The following is a 22,960-nucleotide window of genomic DNA, read 5'->3' on the forward strand; positions in this document are numbered from 1 at the left end:
CAGGACAGGAGCCACCTGTTTCCTCTTCTGCCTTTGAAACACTTGGGCTCCGTGCTTTCCTTCCTATGAAAAAGAACTGTCGTTCTTATCTACAAAGAAATGGCCAAAATTGGGATTCCACCTCGCAAATTCCCTATATCCAAGGGTTGCTTTCATACAAAAGCAACTAGAACAGAGAGGTCTGGCTGACTTAGGCCTCTGATGGCCACCTTTCATTTGCCCCTCAAATATCGGTGTTCCCTGCTTTCCTTCCTATGTAAAAGAACCGTCCTTCTCCTCCAGGTGTCCATGTCTGAAATTGGGATTCCACCTCCAAAATTCTGCATATCCAAGGATTGCTCCCAGGTAAATCTGTCACTACCATCAAGTCTGGCTGGCCTTGGCCTCTGGTGGATGCCCCTGCAACACCGGGGTTGGGTTCCTTCCTTCCCATGGAGATCCCTGGGACACTGTGGGGACCTCGTGGAACCAAGGGGATAATTGTGGCACCACTGGAGCCCATGGAACCAAGGGGCCATTGTAACACAGCGGGGCTTCATGGAACCCAGAGACCATTATGACTCTGTGGGGCCTGATGGAACCATGGAGACCATTGTGACCTTTCAGGGCCTCATGTCACCAAGGGGGCATTATGACACCTCAGGTCCTCATGGAAGCAAGGGACCATTGGGACGCTGTGGGGCCCCATGGAACCAAGGGAACAGGGAGCAGGTCTGGCTGCAAGCACTGAGCCTGGCCGGGGTCACGGAACCATCTGCAGGCCCCGGGTGAGATATGAACTCTTTCAGTGCTTCCATCCTCCCTCCAGTGAGAGAAAAGAACAAAGTGCAGGCACATAGAGGAGCAACATGAAGACACTGAGGTCATTGAAGAGGAAGTTGAGTCCCAGATGGGAGGGATGAGGAGATGTCCTGATCTTGGGGCTGAAATCCTCTTGTAAAGCTATGGAGAAGGATGTAACTGACACATCAGACTCTCTTTTTCCCTGTATCGCATTGAAAAGTACAAGGAAATGACTTGTTCAGCAAAGGCCTCCATGCTAAAGCAAATGTTGAAGTAGCTGTGATCCCATGAGAAGTTAGAACACTGAAAAAGTGAAGAGTGATGAGATCCTGTGCTTTCAGAGGGAGAAGAAAAAGATCTCCGTTCTCAGAGATGAAGATGATTTCAGAAATAGATGAGGAGAACCTTTGGTCTTAAATAACTCATCATTAAACTAATACCCCATAAGTTGACTTGGCCCACAAACACAACTGTAAAAGAGCTTTGAACAACTGGGAGGGATGTCACAATTGCAAATTTTTCTGGGCAGTTGCTTTTCATGGAAATTGAGAGCCACAACAGAAGTGTTTCTTCTGGAGAAGTATCCATAGCATGAAAGAGAGACTCCTCTCCCTAAGTGAACTCAAGAAAGAATATTCTAGTTGGGGTAAACTGACTGAAAATTATAGGTTTGTCTCTTTTATTGTCAGTAAGAAAGAAAAGGTTGTGGGGAGAGGAGAAGTGCTCTGAAAGTTTTGTTCTTATTACTCTTACTTTTAGTTGCTATTAATGAACTTTTCCTTATACCCTTTAAAGTTATGAGCCTGCTTTGCCATTCTCCTAATCTCATCACACAGGAGGAAATGAGTAAGTATATTCTAGTGAGTGCACTGGTAATTAGCCCACACTGGACCCACTACAATAATTGCTGCATTCTCCAAGAAATCTTAAACTGGTGAACCAAAAGCACTACAGAAATATTTCTGATGAACTGCACTAGAGCAGAGGGAAATCAAGGCAGAGTCATGGTTTGTCAGGACTTGCTTGATCCTAATGAGCCCCATAGTGCATTTGGAGCTGAGCCCTGGAACCTCAGGGCCTGAGAGGAGATTGCACAAACCTTTCCAGGAGTCAAAGTCAGAAGAAAACCCCAAAGTGTCTCAAATCATGGATGTGTCCCACTGAGGTCCATCCCCTAGACAGGCTCCTCGTGGACTCCTTGGAGGAGAGAATTGGAGGCCAGGATGGCACAAAAACTTCTCAGAGATTCAGTGTGGAAAGGAAAATCCAGAGTACCTTAAAAATCTTGAGTATCTCAAAGTATTAATGAGCCCCACTACATGTCAGTGCAAAGCTCTCAAGGGACTCGTTAAAGCAGATAATTATGGCCATGATTGCACAAACTTCTCACAGAGTCTGTATCAAAAGGGAAACACCAAGTAACTTAAAATAACTGAAGTACTTTGAAGCATTAATGAGCCCCACTGAGTGTTGTTACACACAAACCCTCTCCAGGGACTCATTACAGCAGAGAATTGGAGGCCATGATTGCACAAACCTCTCAGAGACTCAAAGGCAAAAGCCGAACCCAAAGCCCTTTGAAAAACTCTGTGAGCATTCAGGAGCCCCCAGGGCCATTACTGAGCAAGGCTCCCCAGGGACTCCTTCCAGCAAATCCTTGAGGCCATGGGATGTGGGCTAGGAGGGGATGCTGAAGGCAGGACAAGGGGCTGACAGTGCCCAGCCTGGCTGGGGCTGTGCCAGGAGGCCCCAGGGCCTCAGGACAAGCTGTCTCCTCACAGCCCTTGGTGGCACAGACCGTGCTGCTGTGCCCCAGGACACCAAGACTTGGCTTCCCTTTGTCCCCACCTGTCATCACTGCCTCCAGTTCTCTGCTATGCCTGGGATCCGGGGACACTTTCTCAGTTGTGTCCCTCTCTGGGACCCATTAAAAGTCCAAGAAACTTTGGAGTTGGATTCTGACTTGGATTTCTGGAGAGGTTTCTTCAGCTCCCTCTCAGGGAATGATGTTCAGGGCCTGAGCACAAAGCCCCATAGGCTCATTAAAGTCCTTGTGCTGTGTCTATGCTGCTGAGCTGGGCTGGAACAGAGTCAGCTCCTGGTAACCAAGAAGAGCTTCAAAAGCACATTTCTCTTGATGAGCAGCTCTTCTGCCAGACCAGCAGGGCTGGGGCACTGCCTGCAGCCATCCCGGGTACAGCACAGAGGCACAGAGAGCTTCAATCAGGCAGGGCTGGGGAGGTGCTGAGAAGTGCCTGGGGCAGAATCACTGCCAGCCCTTGGCACAGGAACCTCTGGCTGCAGGACAATGCAGCTGCAGCTCCTGGAGCCATCTCCTAAAGCTGGAACATCCCAGTGCCTACAGACGCTGTGAGTACTACTCGGAGTATTTTTGGTGCAGGGGAGGTGAAATGCTTATGAACCTCTGACATGCTGAGCAGTTCTAATCAGTCATAGAATATTTCCAAGTCAAGGATTTTAACAAAAATGAGAAAATTTCCTAATACTTTGAAATCAGTTTCCTGCTTTTGGAGAATGGCAGAGAGGGGGGATAAATATTAAAGGTAGGTTATGAATTATTAATTATGAATTTTGACAAGTGTCTGAGACATCTGATATGTTACTTTTGGTGATTATAGGGTCACAGGAGATCCCTAATATGCTTTCAGCCTTTCTGTCCATGGACAGCACCAGCGTCACCTTTGCTGGACCCATCAGGCTCAGTCTGAGCTGTCCTTTCTCCAAGGTGCAAACAGAACCTGCCCCCAGCTAGTGCCCTGCAAACAGGCAGGGTTCTGTCCGGCCAAGGAGTGTGCACAGAGATTTGGGGTCTGTGAGTGTTAAAATGGAGAGATCAGGCACAGGGAAGTACCTGCAGGAGGAAAATCTGCAGGAAGCAGAGAGAAGATCAGGCAAGGAGAGAAAACAATACCCAGAGATGCTGTGGCAGGGAGAGTTTAGAGATGCCCACAGGACCCCCTCCAGTGCAGCCCCTCCCTCTGAACAAGCCCCCTCCCTCCTGTGCCCCCAGCCAAGCTTCTGCCCTCAGGGCCAGGGCTCCAAGGCGTGCAGCCCCTCCTGTGCAGGCAGAGCTGCAGCAGAGCCGTGGGGCAGCTCTGCAGCCCCGGGCCCAGTTCCCTCTGCAGAGCACAGGGCTGGGAGCAGCTGGCTCAGGGTGACACTGTCCCCAGTGCCCGGCTCTGGGCAATGCTGTCAGTCCAGCCAGGGAAGAAGCTGCATCTCCCTCAATCCAATGCCATCAAAAGGACACTTGGGAGTCTCCCTGAGATTTTAATCAAAGCTGGGAGCTCCAATCCAGGGTGCAAACCTGTCCTAGAGCATCTCTGAGTTATAAGATTAATGGGGAAAGGCAGAGGTGCTGTGACACTGAAAATGCTGCTATTGGGTTGGTGAAATGAGCAAGGCGAATCCATGGCTACAAATGTGGATCTGGGCTGTGATGGACACATCTCCTCTCAGCAGTGCCTGGTGACATTTTAGGGGAAGCATGGGAAGGTGATCACCCTCCACCAGAGAAAGGTTAAAGCCCAAGGAAACTCGGAACAGGTCAGAATGACAGATCATCTCCCCTCAGTCTCCACTCATCACTTTGCCTCCCAGAAATTGCTCTGTTCTCCCTGAGTCAAGTAGAAATGCTCAGGGTTTCCTGATATCGAAGAATACCAGGAATAACATTGGGGAGCTTATAAAGAAAACCTCAGATGCTGAAAATACTAAAGACCATATCTGTGTGTTCCAGGGGTGGGTGTATAGGAAATGGCTTTGATTTTGGTTACAGGAATCTCCTCCAACTCCTCACTGTCCTTTTCTGCATGAACAGGTACCTGTGCCCAGCCACAGCAAATGTCCAACAGCAGCTCCAACAGGCACTTCCTCCTGCTGGCCTTAGCAGACACGTGGCAGCTGCAGCTCCTGCACTTCTGCCTCTTTCTGGGCATCTCCCTGGCTGCCCTCCTGGGCAACGGCCTCATCATCAGCGCCGTAGCCTGTGACCACCACCTGCACACGCCCATGTTCTTCTTCCTGCTCAACCTGGCCCTCAGCGACCTGGGCTGCATCTGCACCACTGTCCCCAAAGCCATGCACAATTCCCTCTGGGACACAAGGACTATCTCCTACACAGGATGTGCTGCTCAGCTCTTTTTCTTTATCTTCTTCATCTCAGCAGAGCTTTTCCTCCTGACCGTCATGTGCTACGACCGGTACGTGTCCATTTGCAAACCCCTGCACTACGGGACCCTCCTGGGCAGCAGAGCTTGTGCCCACATGGCAGCAGCTGCCTGGGCCAGTGCCTTTCTCAATGCTCTCATGCACACAGCCAATACATTTTCCTTGCCCCTGTGCCGTGGCAATGCCCTGGGCCAGTTCTTCTGTGAAATCCCACAGATCCTGAAGCTCTCCTGCTCACACTCCAACTTTAAAGAACTGGGGCTCATTGCTGTAATTGTGTCTTTTGGACTTGGATGTTTTTTGTTCATTGTTTTCTCCTATGTGCAGAACTTCAGGGCTGTGCTGAGGATGCCCTCTGAGCAGGGACGGCACAAAGCCTTTTCCACCTGCCTCCCTCACCTGGCTGTTCTCTCCCTATTCCTCAGCACTCTAATCTTTGCTCACTTGAAGCCCCCCTCCATGTCCTTCCCATCCCTGGATCTGGCCCTGTCAGTTCTGTACTTGGTGGTGCCTCCAGTCCTGAACCCCCTCATCTACAGCCTGAGGAACCAGGAGCTCAAGGCTGCAGTGTGGACACTGATGACTGGATGCTTTCAGAAACATTAAACTGCTGGCCAGTGTTTGCAAATCACTTGTAATAAAAGTTATTTTTGATATTTCTTGTTGGTTTGGTTGTGGGTTTTTTCCCCTTTTTTTAGGTTTTTCATATTGTCCATAATTAAATATCAGTGTTTGGGCCGTTTCTCATTTTCTTTCTCTCCACCTTCCCTGAGCCCACAGACTGTGTCATGGAGCACTCCGTGGGTCCATTTGGCCCCAGAGCACCACAGTGGACCCCTGGTTCTCTGGGGCTGCACGGTGTCACCATGGTCCTCTCAGTTCCACTAGGCCCTGCAGTGTCACAATGGCCCCAGAAAATCCCAGTCATCACAGAATGACAGAATCAAATAGGCTGGACAAGACCTTTGAGATGATCAAGTCCAACCAATGCCCTAATACTGCCTTGTTACCCAGAGCATGTCACTAAGTGCCACTGGAGAGGGGCAGTGACTCTGCCACCCTCTCCCCGGCCAGCCCATTCCAATTCCCATTCACCCTTTCTGTGAAGAACTTCTTCTTATTGCCCAGCCTGAACTTCCCCAGGTGTAGCTTAAGGCTGTGTCTTCTTGTCCTCCCTCCAGCAGATCCACACTCACACCCAGCTTGGTGCCATCTGCAATTTGTGAATGGTGGACTCGACCCCCTCAGCCAGATCATCAGTGAAGATATTAAACAGGACTGGGCCCAGCACAGATCCCTGGGGGACAGCACCAGTGCCTGGACACCAGCTGGGTGCAGCACCATCCCCACCACTCTCTGGGCCCAGCCTCCAGTCAGCTCTTTACCCTGGGAAGGGTGAACATGTCCAAGCCATGGGCTGCAGTTTTTCCAGGGAATTCTGTGGCTCATGGTTTTAAAGGCTTTGAAGTCCAGGCACACAACATCCACAGCATTTCCTGCATCCATAGGTGGGTCACCTGGTCATAAAAGGAGATCAAGTTGGTCATGCAGGATCTGCCACCCCTAAATCCACGCTGGCTGGCTCTGATCCCTCGGCCATCCCATGGGTGCCCTGTGATGGCACTCAAGGTGATCTGTTCCATAACTTTGCCAGTGTAGAAGTCCATCCGAAAATCCTTCATTTTTTGCCTCACAATTGTCATGAGAAAAGACTACCGAAGGGTTAAAACTGCCAGTTGGGAAAGAAAGTCTCCTGCTTATCTAGTGTGTTCACAAGTGATGTTTGCAGAACACGCCATGCTGTACTCGAAGGAGGCATGCTGCCCTTTTCTGGACAATTGAACTGGACTTTCTTCCAAACTCCTGAGCTGGCTGGACTGAGCTCTGGGGTGGCCCCCCCCCACTCCATGAGAAGACCCCTCTTGCCTGTCTTCAACCACTGTGATGGACCAACAGAATGCGAATCCCCTCATCAAGGAACCAAGAACCCATCTGGCACCCTATTGGCACCCCCATGGCACCCCCCTGGCAACCTTCTTCCAGAGACTGGGACTGTACTCCCTCCCAACTCAGGGAGGGGGAAAAACCTAACATACCTGTGAGCATTTGGCCATGAAAACAATGGACTTCTCCCCTCCATGGAAACCTAATTTCAGCCACCCTTCCCCCAACCAAGAACAGTATATATATTGGGGTTCGGTCCGAATGTCCTTTGAGATCTCCCCAAGACGTGTACCAGCGAGTTTCGGCAGCAGGACCCTGAAGACATCACGTTTTGGTAGCTATACCCCATTCCCTGACCTCCTTTCCTCCCTTTTTTCCTTGTCTTACCCTTCTCTTACCCGGATCCCTTAACCAAACGCATATTTAGCTGTGGTTATAATCAATAAATTGCACCTTGTTGATTTGTTACTGCAAAACCCCTGTGCCTCTTGTTGGTTATTTTTGTACCCAAAAATCATTCGTCACCCGTTTATTTCGAGTGGACCTTCACAGCCAGGCACTCAGGTCAGGCTGACAGGCCTGGAGTTCCCCAGCTCCTTCTTCCAGCCCTTCTTGGAGATGGGCTCACACTGGCACCTCCAGCGCTCTGGAACCTCCCCACTGAGCAAGGACTGATGGTAAATGTTGGAGAGCAGCCTGGGGAGCTCATCCACCAGCTCGTTCATCCCCCTAGGATGGATTCCATCTGATCCCATACACCTCTGAGAATCTGATTGGCTCAGCAGGTCAGCAACTTCTTCCTCCTAGATTCCAGGGGGCTGTTTTGCTCCCTGTCCCCACCTACCAGCTCAGGAGAGCACTTGTCCTGAGGACAGCCTGTCCTAATATTGAACATTGAGACATACAAGGTATTAAGCAGCTCAGCCTTTCCTTATCTTTAGTTACTATATTCTACACTGTGTCAAAAAAAAGAATAGAGGTTCTCCTTATCCCATATTTTGCTAAAAATTTATTTCTAGAAACATATTCTACTATTTTTCACGGAAGTGGCCAGGTTAAGCTCTAATTGATCTTTCACCTCTCAGCTTTTCTTTTTGCATGACCTAGCAAGATCCTTCAACATTTCCTAAGCTGCCTGACCTTTTGTCCAAAGTTGATGCTCTCTCTTTTTTCCCCTGAGTTCCCACAAAAGCTCCATGGACAGCCAGGCCAGTCATTTTCCTCAATCGCTCATCTTTTGCCACACAGGCTGCTCCTTCCCCCTTAAGATTACTTCCTTGAAATGTGTCCATCCTTCCTGGACCCCTTTGTTTTTAAGGGCTGTTTCCCCTTCAAAAAAATCAGTACCTGATTTGGTACTCCCAAAATCAGCATCCTAAATAGGACAAAGTCTGCCCTTCCAAATTCTAGTGTAGAAGTTTTCTTGCTGCCCCTCCTTTCAACAACATTGAAAACTTGATTATTTCATGGTCACTCTGTCCCAGGCAGCCTCTGAACCCCACATCTGCCACCAGCCCTTCTCTGTTTGTGAACAGCAGCAGACAGAGCTTTCCTTGGCAGTGGGAGTGTTACCAAAAATTCAGTAAAACAGAAAACTCCTTAACCCCAATGTAGCATTAAGAATCAACATTCTTTATTCACCTGGATGCACAGGGGAGAGCTCCTCCCAAAGCCATGCAGGCTGAGTGCAGGGAAAGTTTCTCTTTATTTTCTCTATTTTGCACACATATTCATTGACTTTCCTGGACTAAACTTACATATGATAATCATTTCACCAAAATCATTACCATATTTCCCATCCCCTATACCCATGTGTTCTTCTCTTTTGGGGCTCTCTCTGGTGGTCGTGGAACCCAGTGTTCCAGTGGGTCTGGCTGAGCTGGCAGGACACTGAGGCTGCTAAACTTCCAGTTCCCCTTCTCACACAATGGGCATTGTGTAATTTCCATAGGCCTGGGGTTGTGGAGAACTAGCTCCAGGTGTCAGCTCACCTGGTGGAGACAATTGATCATCTGGTAACATGAAGTCATAGAGTGGGCTATGATATCACAGAGTGGAGAATGGGAGGTCATGGAGAAGCTACAGCATCATAGATTGCATTTATGACATCACAGAGCAAGCTGTGACAGCACAGGGCAGCAGTCTGACATCACAGAGCAACTAGGACATAACAGAGTTGGCTGTAACATCAGAGACCAGTTGTGTGACATTAGAGAATGGGCTGTGCCATCACAGAGCAGGCTATGACATCCCAGAGGGGCTGTGTGACATCCCAGCAGGGCTGTGTCAGGTCACTGGGTTGGTCACTCCGCCCCAGCTCCCCCTCACAGTTTCTCCCAACAAGTCCAATGCTGTTCATGCCCAGCAGGGTCCCTGTCCCCCAGGATCCCCCCGGCCCACCTGGAGCCACAGCCTCCACCAAAGGAGGTTCCACAGGATCTACCCCAGAGCCTGACATGGGGACAAGGGGCCAGGGCTGTGTGACCAGGACATCAAGGATGGGGATTATCCAGGTCACTGTGGCCTGGGTGGGGTTCCCCAGGCTAGGAAAGATGACTGGCAGCTGGAGCAGGGTCTGGGAAGGGCCTCCAAGGTGGGGCTGGAGCCCTTGGGCTGTGAGCAGAGGCTGAGGGAGCTGGGCTTGTCCAGCCCAGAGCAGGGAAGGCTGAGGGGCTCCTCATGCCAGCCTGGCAGTGCCAGCGAGGAGGGGATGGAGAACACAGAGCCAGGCTCTTCAGCGGGGGCTGGGGGGAGACAAAAGCCAATGGGTGGAAGGGGAAAGAGGGGAGATCAGCCAGGACAGGAGGAGATGAAATGAGTTAGGCTGGTTTCAGCATTTCCTCAACACCAAGAGCAGCCTGACCTCCCTTCTCCATTCACCAGTGACAGCTTTGCAAATCAGGAATTGTTTGAGCTGTTTTTCCTCACTCCAGGATGGGCATCCTGATACAAGAACTTAATTGTGTTTATATCTATCACAGAACCACATTTGTCTAAAATTACTTTTTATTATGGAAATCACTTATGGATGGTGGACTCATCAGGTACTGCTGGGACACTATGCATAGCTCAGGGAAGAGCGTGATTATTAGTAAATTCTGTCCTGTTCAAGTGTGGTCTGTTGGCCATGAAGAAAAACTTTCTGTGACTCTGAGTCTCAGCAGTTCCTGATCCCTCAAAAGACAAAAACCTGATGAGTTGTGGCTCCGTCTCCAGTGGTGGCACTTGGACATTCCTCCACATCCAGAACAGAGCTCCCTTGTCCCAGAAAGTCCCTGGCAATGCAGGGATGAAGGAAACAGGACAGGCTGTGGGGATCAGGGGCAGGGCAGAGCCAGGGAAAAGAACGACTTTAGCATTTGATGGAGCTGTGACTTGCCTTGGCTTTGTTGGCTGACAATAAATGAACATCCCTCTGTGTCTCAGGCAGATCCTTCTCCAAGGAAAGCAGGTGGGAGTTGGAGCCAAGGAGCTGAAAGCTGCAGGTGCAGCCTGGGCTGGAGGGAGCTCAGATTTGCACAAGGCTGCTCTGAGTGCCAGGGCTTGGATGGGGGAAATGGTGGGGTGGGGGTAGGGACAGAGTCTGATTGATTGTCAGCCAGGAAGGGTCTTGTTTTCATATCTATTCAAACTGCATGAGGAGGTCCTTGGATTCAGTGTCACCTGGAGATAGGACGTATCAATAAATTAACAGGGAGAAGAAACCTAAATTGGACCTAGGAAATCTTTGCTGGGGTTCCAGGGCAGGGCAAGGCTGTAGACCTGCCCCTTCCCCCCCCACACATGAAATGTTTTGCAGCCAACAATCTCCTCCAGTCTCTCACAACAGGCAATGCTGGAGGTAAAATTCCTATTCTGGCCATGGGCATCTGGATGAGAAGGAAAATTATTTTCCATAGGAAGGAAACCAGAGTGTCCCTGCATTTGGAAGGCCGGTGAAAGCCTCACTAGGCCAAGGCCAGACAGACTTGTCAGGAATGGCATATTTTGTCTGGGAGCAGTCTTTGCATTTAGGGAATTTTGGAGGTGAAAGCCCAATCTCAGCCATGGCCACCTGGAGAAGCAGGACAGTTCTTTTTCATAGGAGGGAAAGCACGGAGCCTTCCCCAGTGTTTTAGGGACAGATGAGAGGTGACCCTTGTTAAACCATTACCTGCCAGACTTGTCCTGGAAATATTCCTTTTGGAACAATTCCTGGATATAAGGAAATTTGGAGGTGAAATCCCAGTTTTGGGCATGGATGCTTGGAGGAGAAGGAGAGTTCTTTTTCTATAGGAAGGAAAGCACAGAGCCTCAGTGTTTCATTAGCAGAAGAAAAAACTGAGTTCTTGAGGGTCTTGGCACCAAGGGGCACCGCATTCCATGGGGTCCAGCAGTGTCACAATGGTCCCAATGATTCCATGAGGCCTTGCAGTGTCACAGTGGTCTCCATGGTTCCACAGGCCCCACAATGTCACTTGACTCCTCTATTCCATGAGCCCTGCAATGTCACAATGGACCTTTGGCTCCATGGGGTGTCACAGTGTCCCAATGGCCCCTCGGTTCCATGATACCCCAAAGTGTCACAATGGTCTCCACAGTTCCAGGAGGCCCCGCGGTGTCACAATGGACCTTGGTTTGTTGGGGCCTCTCAGTGTCACACTCCATGGAGCCACACAGCTGGCATGCCACACATGGAATAGATGTTTGTGGTTCCATGGAATGTAGGGATCATTGTGACACTGGTGGTGGGACCTGGGGGCACAGGGGACCCCACTGTGCATGAGCAGGGTTGGACTGCTCTGGGGGGAGCTGTGAGGGGGGCCAGGGCAGAGTGACCTCCCCAGTGACCTCACACAGCCCCTGTGATGTCACACAGCATCTTGTGATGTCACACAACTGCTCTGTGATGTCACAGAAGACTCTGATATAAAAAAATCACACAGTGATGTCACTGTCTGTTCTGTGATGTCACAGCCTGCTCTATGATATTACACAGCCACCCAGTGTTGTCACAAGCCACTCTCTGATATCACAGAGACACCCTCTATAATGGCAGGATCTGCTCTATGGCCTCACACCCTACTCTACAATGTCACAGCCAACTCTGTGATGCCACAAAGCCCTCTCTGTGATGTCATACTGCCGCTCTATAATATCACAGCACACACTTTCACATCAAAGCCTGCACTATTACCTCATACAGCCATACAATGGGGTCACAGCCTACTCTGTGATGTCACAGAATCCCCTCTATGATGCTGTAGCTGTTCAATGACCTCACTCAACAACCTCTGTGATGTCATAGCCCAATCTGTGATCTCACAAAGCCCACTCTGGCCTGTCACACAGCCCCTTGCTGACATCACAGCTTCTCTGTTCCTCTGTGACACAGCCCCAGAGAAACTGCTGTGACACAGCCCCCTCTGGGACATCCCACAGCCCCTCCTGCCAGTGCTGAGCCCCTGTGATCTCTGTCTGTGCCCTGCTGGTGTCCGTGAGGGGCCCCGGCAGTGCCCCAGCCCTGCTGGGCTGTGCACAGGAGCTGCTCCTGGCCAGAGCTGTCTCTCTGCAGCGCTGCCCTTGCCAGGAGCTGCCTCTGGGCCAGGACCCTGGCCCAGCTCAGCAGCACAGACAGAGCACAGGGACTTCAATGACCCTCTGGGGCTTCGGTGCTCTTTGCATCAGACCCAGTCCCTCAGAGTGTGCTCAGAGAACTTCTCAAGAACTCAACGTCAGGTAGAAACAGTGAAGTTTCTTGTACTTTAAAGAGATCCGTTTGAGGGATATGACTGAGAAAATGTCCCCAGGTTCCAGTTAGAGCAGAACCCTGGAAGCACTGATGACAGGCAGGGACAAGCAAGGCAAAGGTGTCTCTGGTGCTGAGCACACCTGGATGTGTTTCAGGAATGCAAAGGGCCAAGGCCTGAGCCCCAGCCCACGGCCAAGCAGATCCTGTCCCTCCCTCCTTGCTCAGGGCTCTTGCCCGGATGGGCACTGGCATGTGGGGATGTGCAATGGCAAGAGCAGGAGCATGGGGCGGCCCCTGCCAGGCTGCTGAGCAGGGACAAGGAGGCAATGAGGCCCCAGCCCTGCAAGGGTCACTTGTCCCCTTGTGGCCTCAGGCCCAGGCCCAGCAGCCATGGCCAAAGTGCTGCCCAAGTTGGCTCTGGCAGGGCTGTCTCGCAGCTGCTGCCCATCCCTGTGCCCTGTGCAGCCCAGGCTGTCCCTCGGTGTCCCTGTCCTGCGCCTCTGTCCCTGCAGGCTGTCGGCATCCCCCGGCTGCCCCACCTGGCTGGGCCCTTCCTTTGCTGACAGCTCTGCCTCCTGCCTGCCTCTGCCTGCCCACACAAAGCCTTGGGCTGCTCCAGGCTCCTTCTGGGGACATGCTGCACCACAGCCCTGCCCTGGGAGAGAAATTTCACTCTCATCAGGCTTCATCTGGGCCTCTCCAGCTGCCCTTGGTGCCATTATTCCTTTCTCTGGCTGTTTTACACAATGAAGAAAAGCTCCAGTCTCTCTGAAACCACCCTTCAATCCTTCCCAGGCTACTTCTGTTCTGTCCTCAGTCTCCACACCACTGACCATAGAGCACTCAGCCTCTCCCTGCTGCTTATGTGATGAGGCCTCCAAACCCCATCCTGGGAGATTTTTGGTTCCTCTCCAAGGTCTGTGAAAATGGAAAAATAGAGATCTAAGTTATTTCCTCCCACATCTTGCAGTGATAAAAGGGTCAATATCTTTAAAATGAATGAGGGCAAATTAGCATTTGTTAGCAGAGGAAATATTTTTCAAGCATGAGGGTGACACAAAACTGCAACTGTATTTCTATATAAGTGGATTCCCCATCCCAGAAATTGTCCAAGGTCAGGAGCTTTCTGCAACCTGACCCAGTGAAACCCTCTCATCCCCAAGGATGGAGTTTCTGTAGTGTGGGTTCTCTGATGTGCTGGGTGCCCTCACAATGTTTCTGGCCAGAATGTCTGCTGAGGGCAGTCAGGCTGCTGCAGGGGCAGTGGCCTCATAGCCATCACCATCGCAGCCCTATCCCCTGGGCCTGGCTCTCCCCTTTCCTCTGCCCCTGCCTTGTCTCTGCTGCCATGAAGAGTTTTGTCATAAATATCTTGTCCCCACGGTGCTGGGGCCAATGGTTTCCCAGTCAGGCTCCAGGAGCAGAAGTGGCTTTTCAGAGCCCAGCCAGGAATGAGCCCTGAGGCAGCAACTCTGCACAGGTGGCCACCAGGCCGGGCTGCCAAGGGAGGCTTCTGGCCGTGGCCTGTAAGCACCTGCTGCTGCCAAGGTGCCTTTGGTGCCTCAGGCTCTCCCTGGCACAGCTCCCAGCATGGCACTCTGCCCTTGATCCTGAGCCCTTCCCTGTGCTGGGGCTGGCCTGGGGCTTTTCCTGCAGTGGGACCTGCCCTGCTCATGGCACAGGAAAGGCAGTTCCTGCTGGAGCAGGAGGCTCTTCCTGCAATGGCCTCCAACAACTCCAGCAAGGCCCTGTTTGCAAAGCCCCCAGTGGGAAATGAAGGAGGGGTGTCACACTGCTTTGGGGGTGAATAATGCTGAAACCAGCCTGACTCCTCCATCCCAAAGCTCAACATCCTCAGAGGGAGCTGAAGCTGTGGCAGAGCTGGAAAAATCCCCAGAGAAAGGAGCAACCAAGTGACACCACTGTGAGCTTCTGCAGAGCGTCTGAGCTGGCCCAGCCTGGGCACATCTGACTGACAGGGCAGCCCCTCAGACTAGAAAATCCCCGTCCCAAATATTAATGGCAGCATCTCCTGACATTTCCCTTCTTGAGGGGGGTGGGGATTCCTCCCAGCAGTGGGGACACCCTCAAGGTCACTGCTCCAGGCTGAGTCAAAAAGATTTGCCCATGGTCATTGGTCTGCAGGAGTGACATCAATCTCTGCTTAATTACAGGTTTTGCTTAATACAGTTGCTTTGAAATAATTTCCTAGTGCCATGTATAATATATTTTACATCTCTTATATCCTGGCATAAATACTTCTGATTAAGGCAATTTTGTCTAATCATTACCATAATAGAGAAAACGTATTTATATAAATATATCTGACCATGACAGGAACCCCTGTGAATGTCTGGGACATCCTGGCTCTTTGGCAGCCTGGGGACTCCTGGGATGTCACTGTGGAGCCCCTGTGAGTGCCTGTGACAGATCAGTGCCTTTGCAGCCCAAAGTCCCCTGGGATGTCACCATGGAATGGCTGTGACTGCCTCTGACCACAGGGCTCTTTACCATCCCCAGAAAGCCCTGGGTGGTCTCTATGGAGCCCCTGTCTCTGCCTGTGACATTCCAGCTCTGGAACAGCCTGGAGACTCTTGGAAAGTCCCCAGGGAACCCCTCTGAGAGCCTGTGGCAAATCTGATCCTTAGCAGGCAACCGTCACCAGGCCTCTGTTGCTATGGTCAGTTTCCATGGCAGCTCCATGGACACCCCATGCCAGCGGTGGTTACATGGACACCAGCTCAGGCCTGCAGCCAGAGCCTGTTTCCATGGCAACTGTTGGCCACCCCATCCCCAGGCTCATGGGATCCCAGAACCACAGAACTGGCTGAGCTGGGAGGGACCCATCAGGATCCTCCAGTCCAACTGCTGGCCCTGCACAGGACACCCCAACAATGCCAGCCTAGGCCTGGCAGCGCTGTCCAAATGCTGCTGCAGCTCAGAGAGCCCTGGAGCTGGGACCCTTCCCTGGGGAGCCTGGGCAGGGCCCCAGCAGCCTCTGGGCGAAAACCTTTTCCTGACATCCAACCTGAGCCTGCCCCGACTCAGCTGCAGCCGTTCCCTCCACTCCTGTCCCTGGGCACCAGAGGGAAGAGGTTCCCACAGCCCCAGCCAGGGACCCACTCCCAAGGCTGTTGCCATGGCCACCAGGGCTGGGACCAGCTGGGATGCTCGGTTTCCATGGGCCGGGATTCAGGAATGGGATTCCCCAATTTCCTGCTCCTGCTAAAACCTCCCTGCCTTCACTGCCCTCCCGCCTCCCATGGAAAGCACAAAAGGCAAAGATCCTGGGCTGGGATAAGAACAATTTATTGGGAACAGCAACGAGATAAGGAAAAAATGGAACAGAAACAATATTGATAACAGAAGAGATAAGAAAAGCTATTTACAGGGAAAACTACAACATCAACAGCAGGCTCTTCCAGGCCACGTATTTCCCCCTGCCTGGAACGGACACCCTTATCCTCTGGGGAGAGAGAGAGAACCCCTTTCCAGCCTCTGGCAATGACCTGAGGTGGGAGTGAATGTAATGACAGGGCCATGGGCAGACCCTCATGTTTTCACTGCCATATCATGTCACTGGCAGGGGCAGGAAAAGGGACAGCTGTCTTCCCAGCATGGATCACAGAGAACATGGATCACCAGGGCTCTTCCCAACATGTGACTCCCAATGGGGAAAGAAGCTGGAGCTGGGCATGAAGCTCTTCTTGCAGTTGGGGCACTCACAGAACTTCCTTACTGATGACTCTGGTCAAGTCCGAGGTCATGGAGAAGCTCTTCTCATGATGTGGGGCAGTCTTAGGGCCTCTCCCCAGTATGGATGTGCTGATGGGTGATAAGGGTGGATTTTTTCTTGAAGCCTTTCCCGCACTCATGGCAGTGGAAGGGCCTCTCCTCTGTGTGATTTCACTGGTGGCAGAGGAGATGGGAGCTGGCCTGAAACCTCTTCTGATACTCAGGACACTCATAGGGCCTCTCCCCAGTGTGGATGCACTGGTGGCTGATCAGGGTACTGCTCTGCCTGAAGCTCTTCCCACACTCCAAGCACTTGTGGGCCTTCTCCCCATCATGAAGCTGCTCATGGACCAGCTTTGAGGTCTGGTTGAAGCTCTGTCTACCTTCCTGGCTCAAGGTGGGTCTTTCCTCTTCAGAGCCCCCTGGGCTGGGTTTAGAGCCCCTCCTCCTGTGAGATCTCTGGGGCTTTTCCTCCACACCACATTCCTGTGCTATGGAGCAGCTCAAAACAGCCTCTTTTACGAGGTTCTGCCATGGGGATTTATCCTCCCTCGTCTCCATGCTCAGCTGCTTTTCTGGAGGAGGAAGGACAAGGAGAAGATGGGATTTGCCTCCGTACCAGAGGGAAGGGGAAGGAGATCCCCTCAGTGCATCCCCGGCAGGATGGCATTGGCAGCAGGGTTGTGTTGGAAAAGAAATGAAATTTAGCAAAATATTTAATTATAGTGAGTTGTGTGTGAACTGGTTTGTTAAAAAGTAGTTTTGTAGCTGTTGAAAGTGTGTTGGGTTTTGTGTGTTACCTAGCAGGTAGTCTTAGGGATTTAATAAATAATTAAACTAGTGCAGGAAAGTAAGAATGCTAACCTGTCTGGAGGCAGCATACAATGCTCTTAGAATAAGATAAGCAGAGGATTAATGATCTTGTTTGTGAACCAAGGAATGTATCACAAGGAGTCTGTGACCAGGCAAGGGGAATGGGAAACTGTTTCTTGGAGACTTTGTTGTGAATTGCATGTATAAGAGGGAAGCACCCATACGTGAATTTGGGGGCTCGGACTTTGGGATGTGAGTCCCCCAGTTCCCCGGGCCCTTAATAAAGCACCCACAAAACTTCTCCGAGTTTTGTGTCATTTGTCAATCAGGCAACAGTTTTCTGGCGACCGCGGCAGGACTCCAAAAGGTTGCTGGGGCGGTTCGCGTCCCGATCCACTCCAAGCCGGCACCGAGCACTTCTCGGGGAGTCATCGGTCGTGCCCGACCCCGCGCCTGTTGGACAACTGCCAAGGTAAGCCCGAAGGTGGTTTATATTGGAAAAAGGTGATAATTGGATTTGGATTTGGTGGTTGGTAAAAAAAAAAAGTCTAGGCTCCGGCCATAAGACGTCTAAGGACGCAGGACCGGAACTCGCCTCCTGTTTGTTTTAGGGAAGGACGGCGAGAAGGTATATTGGTTTAAGGTATATTGGTTTATTGGGATTAAATGTGGAATTAAAGATTGTAATATGATGTCTTTTAAAACTTTTAAAACCTTAGTGCAAGCCAATGGTAAAATACCTGGAAATACACCATTAGGTTGTATATTGAAACGGTGGAAAAGTGAGGGGTATTATCAAGAATTGGACAAAAGTAAAATGATAGATTATTGTAATCATTGGTGGCCTGAATATGAGACTGGGGAAGCGGGATGGCCGGTGAATGGTACACTGGAATTGGGGATAATGGAATCTTTGATGCAATTTTTAAGGAGGAATGAGAAATGGGATGAAATACCATATTTGGATTTGTTTTTCGTTTTATATCGGAAAGAGGAATGGCAAAAGGAATGTGGTATCTTGGTTTTAGAAGTGAATGATGAAAGGGAGTGTGTGGGATGTAAAGAAAGAAAGGAGCGTAATTTGTATCCTTCAGTCGAGGAAGATTTGTCTTATGGTATAGCACCTCCGGGGGTTCCGGTTGCTCCTAATGTGCCCCCTGCTCCCCCTGCGGATATAGCTATAAAAACGGGTCTAGTGAGAGTGATAGTGATGGTGGTGATGGTGAAAAGAATGAGAGTGTTAAAAGAACTCCGTTAGCAGGGTGGACTCGCAAGGGAAGGAAGGGGCAGAAGGGGCCACAGTTAATTGCGCCGTTGAGGGAAGCTGTGGGACCACAGGGAGAAAGGATACAACCATTTTTACAACCTTTAAATCTTAGGTTTGGGGAGAAAGAATTAGATCACCAATTTTTGTATATGCCAAACTGCCCCACACCCCTTCTTGGCAGATATCTGTTGTCCCGACTTAATGTGAAAATAATATTTGAAGGGGGAAGAGTGAAATTGGAAATACCTGAGGAACAAATAGCAGGCATTTTTGTGATCAAGGAAGTGGATGCCTCTCCTATTCCAGAAGAAATTGAGCAGGCTGTAGTACCCTGGGTATGGGAGTCAGGGGTCCCCGGAAAATCTAAAGCTGCACAGCCAGTAAAGGTGGAACTAAAGGAAGGGGCCCGACCAGTGAGGATAAAGCAATACCCCTTGAAGCTTGAGGCAAGGAGGGGAGTAGCCCCGTTAATTAAACAATTTTTGGTTCAAGGAATATTACAGGGATGTGAATTGGAGTATAATACTCCAATTTTTCCAGTAAAGAAACCTAATGGTAAGTACCGTTTGGTACAGGACTTGAGGGCTATTAATGAAATAGTGAAAGACATACATCCAGTTGTTGCTAATCCTTATACCTTGTTAACATCTGTATCGGAGGAGTTTAAATGGTTCTCAGTGATTGACCTTAAAGATGCCTTCTTCTGCATCCCACTGGCAGTAGAGAGTAGGAAATATTTTGCCTTCGAGTGGGAGAGTCCTGATTTTGGGAGAAAGAAGCAGCTTACGTGACGAGACTCCCACAGGGATTTAAATGCTCCCCTACTATTTTTGGAAACCAACTGGCCAAGGAGCTGGAGGAATGGAAGATAACCCAGGTAACAATATCCCCATCCTTGTATGTAGTCCTGCAGTACGTGGATGACATTTTTCTGGCTACTAAGGAAAGGGAAATGTGTGTGGAATTAACAATTAAATTACTCAACATGCTTGGCCAAGCAGGATATCGGGTTTCTAAGGAAAAAGCTCAATTGGTCAAAAATAGCGTTATTTACCTCGGTTGTGAGATCACACAAGGGCAGAGACGTTTGGGAGTAAACCGAATATGTGCTATTCCTTTGCCTCGTAACCATCAGGAATTGAGATCTTTTCTAGGAATGGTGGGATGGTGTCGATTGTGGATCATGAATTTCGGTCTCCTAGCCAAGCCACTATATGAGGCCTTGAAGCAGCATCGGTTGGAGTGGACGACACAGCAACAGAAGGCCTTCCAGGAATTGAAGCAGGCACTAAAGGAGGTCCCAGCCCTAGGACTCCCTGACGTGACCAAGGAATTCCAGTTGTACGTGAATGAGAGGCAAAAACTGGCATTGGGGGTCCTCACCCAGAAGGTGGGATCCTGGAAGAGGCCAGTGGGATACTTCTCTAAACAACTGGATTCGGTAAGTTCCGGGTGGCCCTCGTGTTTACGAGCTGTGGCGGCAACAATAATTCTTATTCAAGAGGCCCAGAAATTGACTTTGGGGGCGAAAATGAAAGTGTTTGTTCCCCATATGGTCATGGCCGTTTTGGAGCAAAAGGGGGGTCACTGGCTATCATCCAGTTGAATGTTGCAATACCAGGCCATCCTGAGAGAAGAGGATGATATTGAAATAAGGACTACTAATCATGTTAATCCAGCAGAGTTTTTACGCAGTGACCAGGAGGCTGGGGGACTGGTGCACGATTGCGTGGAGGTAATTGAACAAGTATATGCCAGCAGACCCGACCTAAAGGATGAACCATTGGAAAAACTGAATGGGAACTATACACTGATGGATCCAGTTTTGTCGAGAATGGGACTCGCTATGCCAGGTATGCAGTGGTAACATTGGATCAGGTAATAGAAGCAAAGGCTTTGTTACCTGGAACTTTGGCCCAGAAGGCAGAGGTGATTGGACTCACCAGAGCCCTGTATTTGAGCAAGGACAAAAGGGTTAATATCTGGACAGATTCTAAATATGCCTTCGGTGTGTTTCATGTACATGGGGCGTTATGGAAGGAAAGGGGGCTTTTGAATTCACAGGGAACCAACATCAAGCACCGGGAAGAAGTGCTACAGCTACTGGATGCGATACACAGTCCCAAAGCAGCTGCAGTAATGCATGTTAGAGGACATCAGACTGCGGAAGGAGACATTTACAAAGGAAATCGATTTGCTGATGTTACAGCACGGCAAGTGGCACGGGAAGTATGGACTCAAATGGCATTGGTACCGGTAAGAACAAATCCGGCTACCCCATACCTGAATCAGGAGCCCAAATATTCAATAGAAGATGGAAAACTAATAAACTTGCTAGGGGCACAGAGGAATCAACTTGGGTGGTACGTTACACCAATGGGACAAATAGTGGTACCTACCCGCATAATGAAATTTATTTTGGAATCAGAACATAATAAACGTCATTGGGGGGCAGAAGTATTGGTAAAATTTTTGAAGAATGAGATAATCTCTAATCAGATGTTAACACTGGCAAAAAGAGTTAATGCAATGTGCCCGGTATGATTGAAAAATAATCCAGTAGTCAGGAGACAAATACAAATGGGAAAGTTGCAAGTCGGGCCACAACCAGGAGATTACTGGCAAGTTGATTTTTCTGAATTGCCTAGGGCACAGGGATACAGATACTTGTTAGTGTACGTATGTACATTCTCAGGGTGGCCGGAAGCTTTTCCATTCAGAACTAATCAGGCTAAGGAGGTGGCAAAAACCTTGTTAAAAGAAATAATACCAAGATTTGGAGTACCTTTAGGACTGTCATCAGATAGGGGTCTGCATTTTATAGCCGGGGTAGTGCAGGAATTAGCACAAATGTTAGATATAACCTGGAATTTGCATACCCCCTGGAGACCTCAGTCTAGTGGGCAGGTGGAAAGGATGAATCAAACCCTGAAAGGACAAATCAAAAAGATTTGCCAGGAAGCTAAACTGCACTGGCCTCAAGCTTTACCTTTGGCCCTACTCAGGATTCGAATTAAACCAAGGGAAAAGGTAGGCGTAAGTCCATATAAGATATTATATGGCAAACCATATCATGCAACTGTATTAAAAGGGGAGGTACATGTGAGTGGGGACCAGGCGATTGCAGAGTATGTTATGTCACTTAATAAGATCTTGAATTCTTTAAGAAATACGTTACAGTGGAATAGACCGCTCACGCTGGAGAATTCTGTCCACGACATCCAGCCTGGGGACCAGGTGTACGTCAAGAAGTGGATCATGGATCCGCTACGGGAATCATGGAGCGGACCCCACCAGGTGATGATGACGACCTACACGGTGGTGAAGGTCCAGGGGATGGATGCTTGGATCCATTACACCAGGGTAAAGAAGGCACCGTTCCAATGGGAAACCCAGATAGTGTCTTCAACCTGGATGATCTTCCGTGCAAAGCCGCCTTCCTAGTTATATTACTGCTAGTAATCATGAGACTAGTACCTGTTCAAGGGTCTACTCTAGTACAGGTTGAAGAAAAAAGGTTACAGTCATGGAAGGGATGGATGTTCAATTAACTTGTGTTATCTTTGACAGCCAGAAAGTTGAGGCTGGTGAAGTTATTGCAATATGGCAATGGGGGGCTGAAAGAAGCGGAGGCAAGATAGGAGTTGGTTGGGATCAGGATAAACAGCAAGGAAACACGGTACTGAATCTTACCAACGTTACCACAAACGATACGGGAGAATATACATGTTTGGTCAAAATACGGGATAGTTTTGATTACAAAAGAGTGAGTATGAGGGTTTTGCCATGGACAGTGGATCGTGCTGAAAACATAAAGGTTAATCCAGTATCAGTAGCAGTGGACATGTGGGATGGGCCACCTCTCAGAATAAATTGTTCCTTCCTAGTAAGATCAAGATATCAAAGGAACCTTTGGGTCAAATGGTGGAAGCAAAATAGGGAACTGACCTGGGACAGAATAGAGGACGGGACCAGTTGGTGGGAGAAGGAAGGCAAAGGTTGTAGGTGGTCGAGTGTCATTAATCCTAGAATAGGAAATGCATGGTGGAGGCATGACAGAATGATGTTATCCTTACAGAGACATGGTAGAAGGAGTAGAGGTTAATGATACAATAGAACGAAATACTGAGCAGGAAAACTTAGTGGTAGGATTAATCAGAGATTTTGGGATCATGCAGAATGTGACTAAAATAACAGCTTGCCTGCCATTACCACAGGCTGCAGGTGAACCAATTCCCTGGGGAATAATACCGGTAACCAAAATGCCTGAAACATTCAAGAATGTTTCATGGTCCTGCCAGTCAGTTCCCAAACCAGTAGATGTATGGAGGGATTTGTGTATGACCATTCGGGCTATGACTAGAGAGGAATGTGAAAAGAAATCCAATCATTATGGTTGGATTCCAAATACCAGGAGGTGTTTAATTGCAACCCCAATAGATGAGCCATGCAATACAGTACGAATAGAACGAAATCCCAATGAAATGAGATGAGTT

The 22,960-nt window shown here is 49.7% G+C and overlaps 1 pseudogene; it reads right to left on the reverse strand.

Moving 5' to 3' along the window:
- Positions 1–22,960, reverse strand: part of LOC134432881 (zinc finger protein 208-like) — a 1,008,692-nt pseudogene that overhangs the window by 196,909 nt on the left and 788,823 nt on the right.

Source organism: Melospiza melodia (assembly GCF_035770615.1).
Source record: "Melospiza melodia melodia isolate bMelMel2 chromosome 7 unlocalized genomic scaffold, bMelMel2.pri SUPER_7_unloc_1, whole genome shotgun sequence".
Lineage (NCBI taxonomy): Eukaryota > Metazoa > Chordata > Aves > Passeriformes > Passerellidae > Melospiza > Melospiza melodia.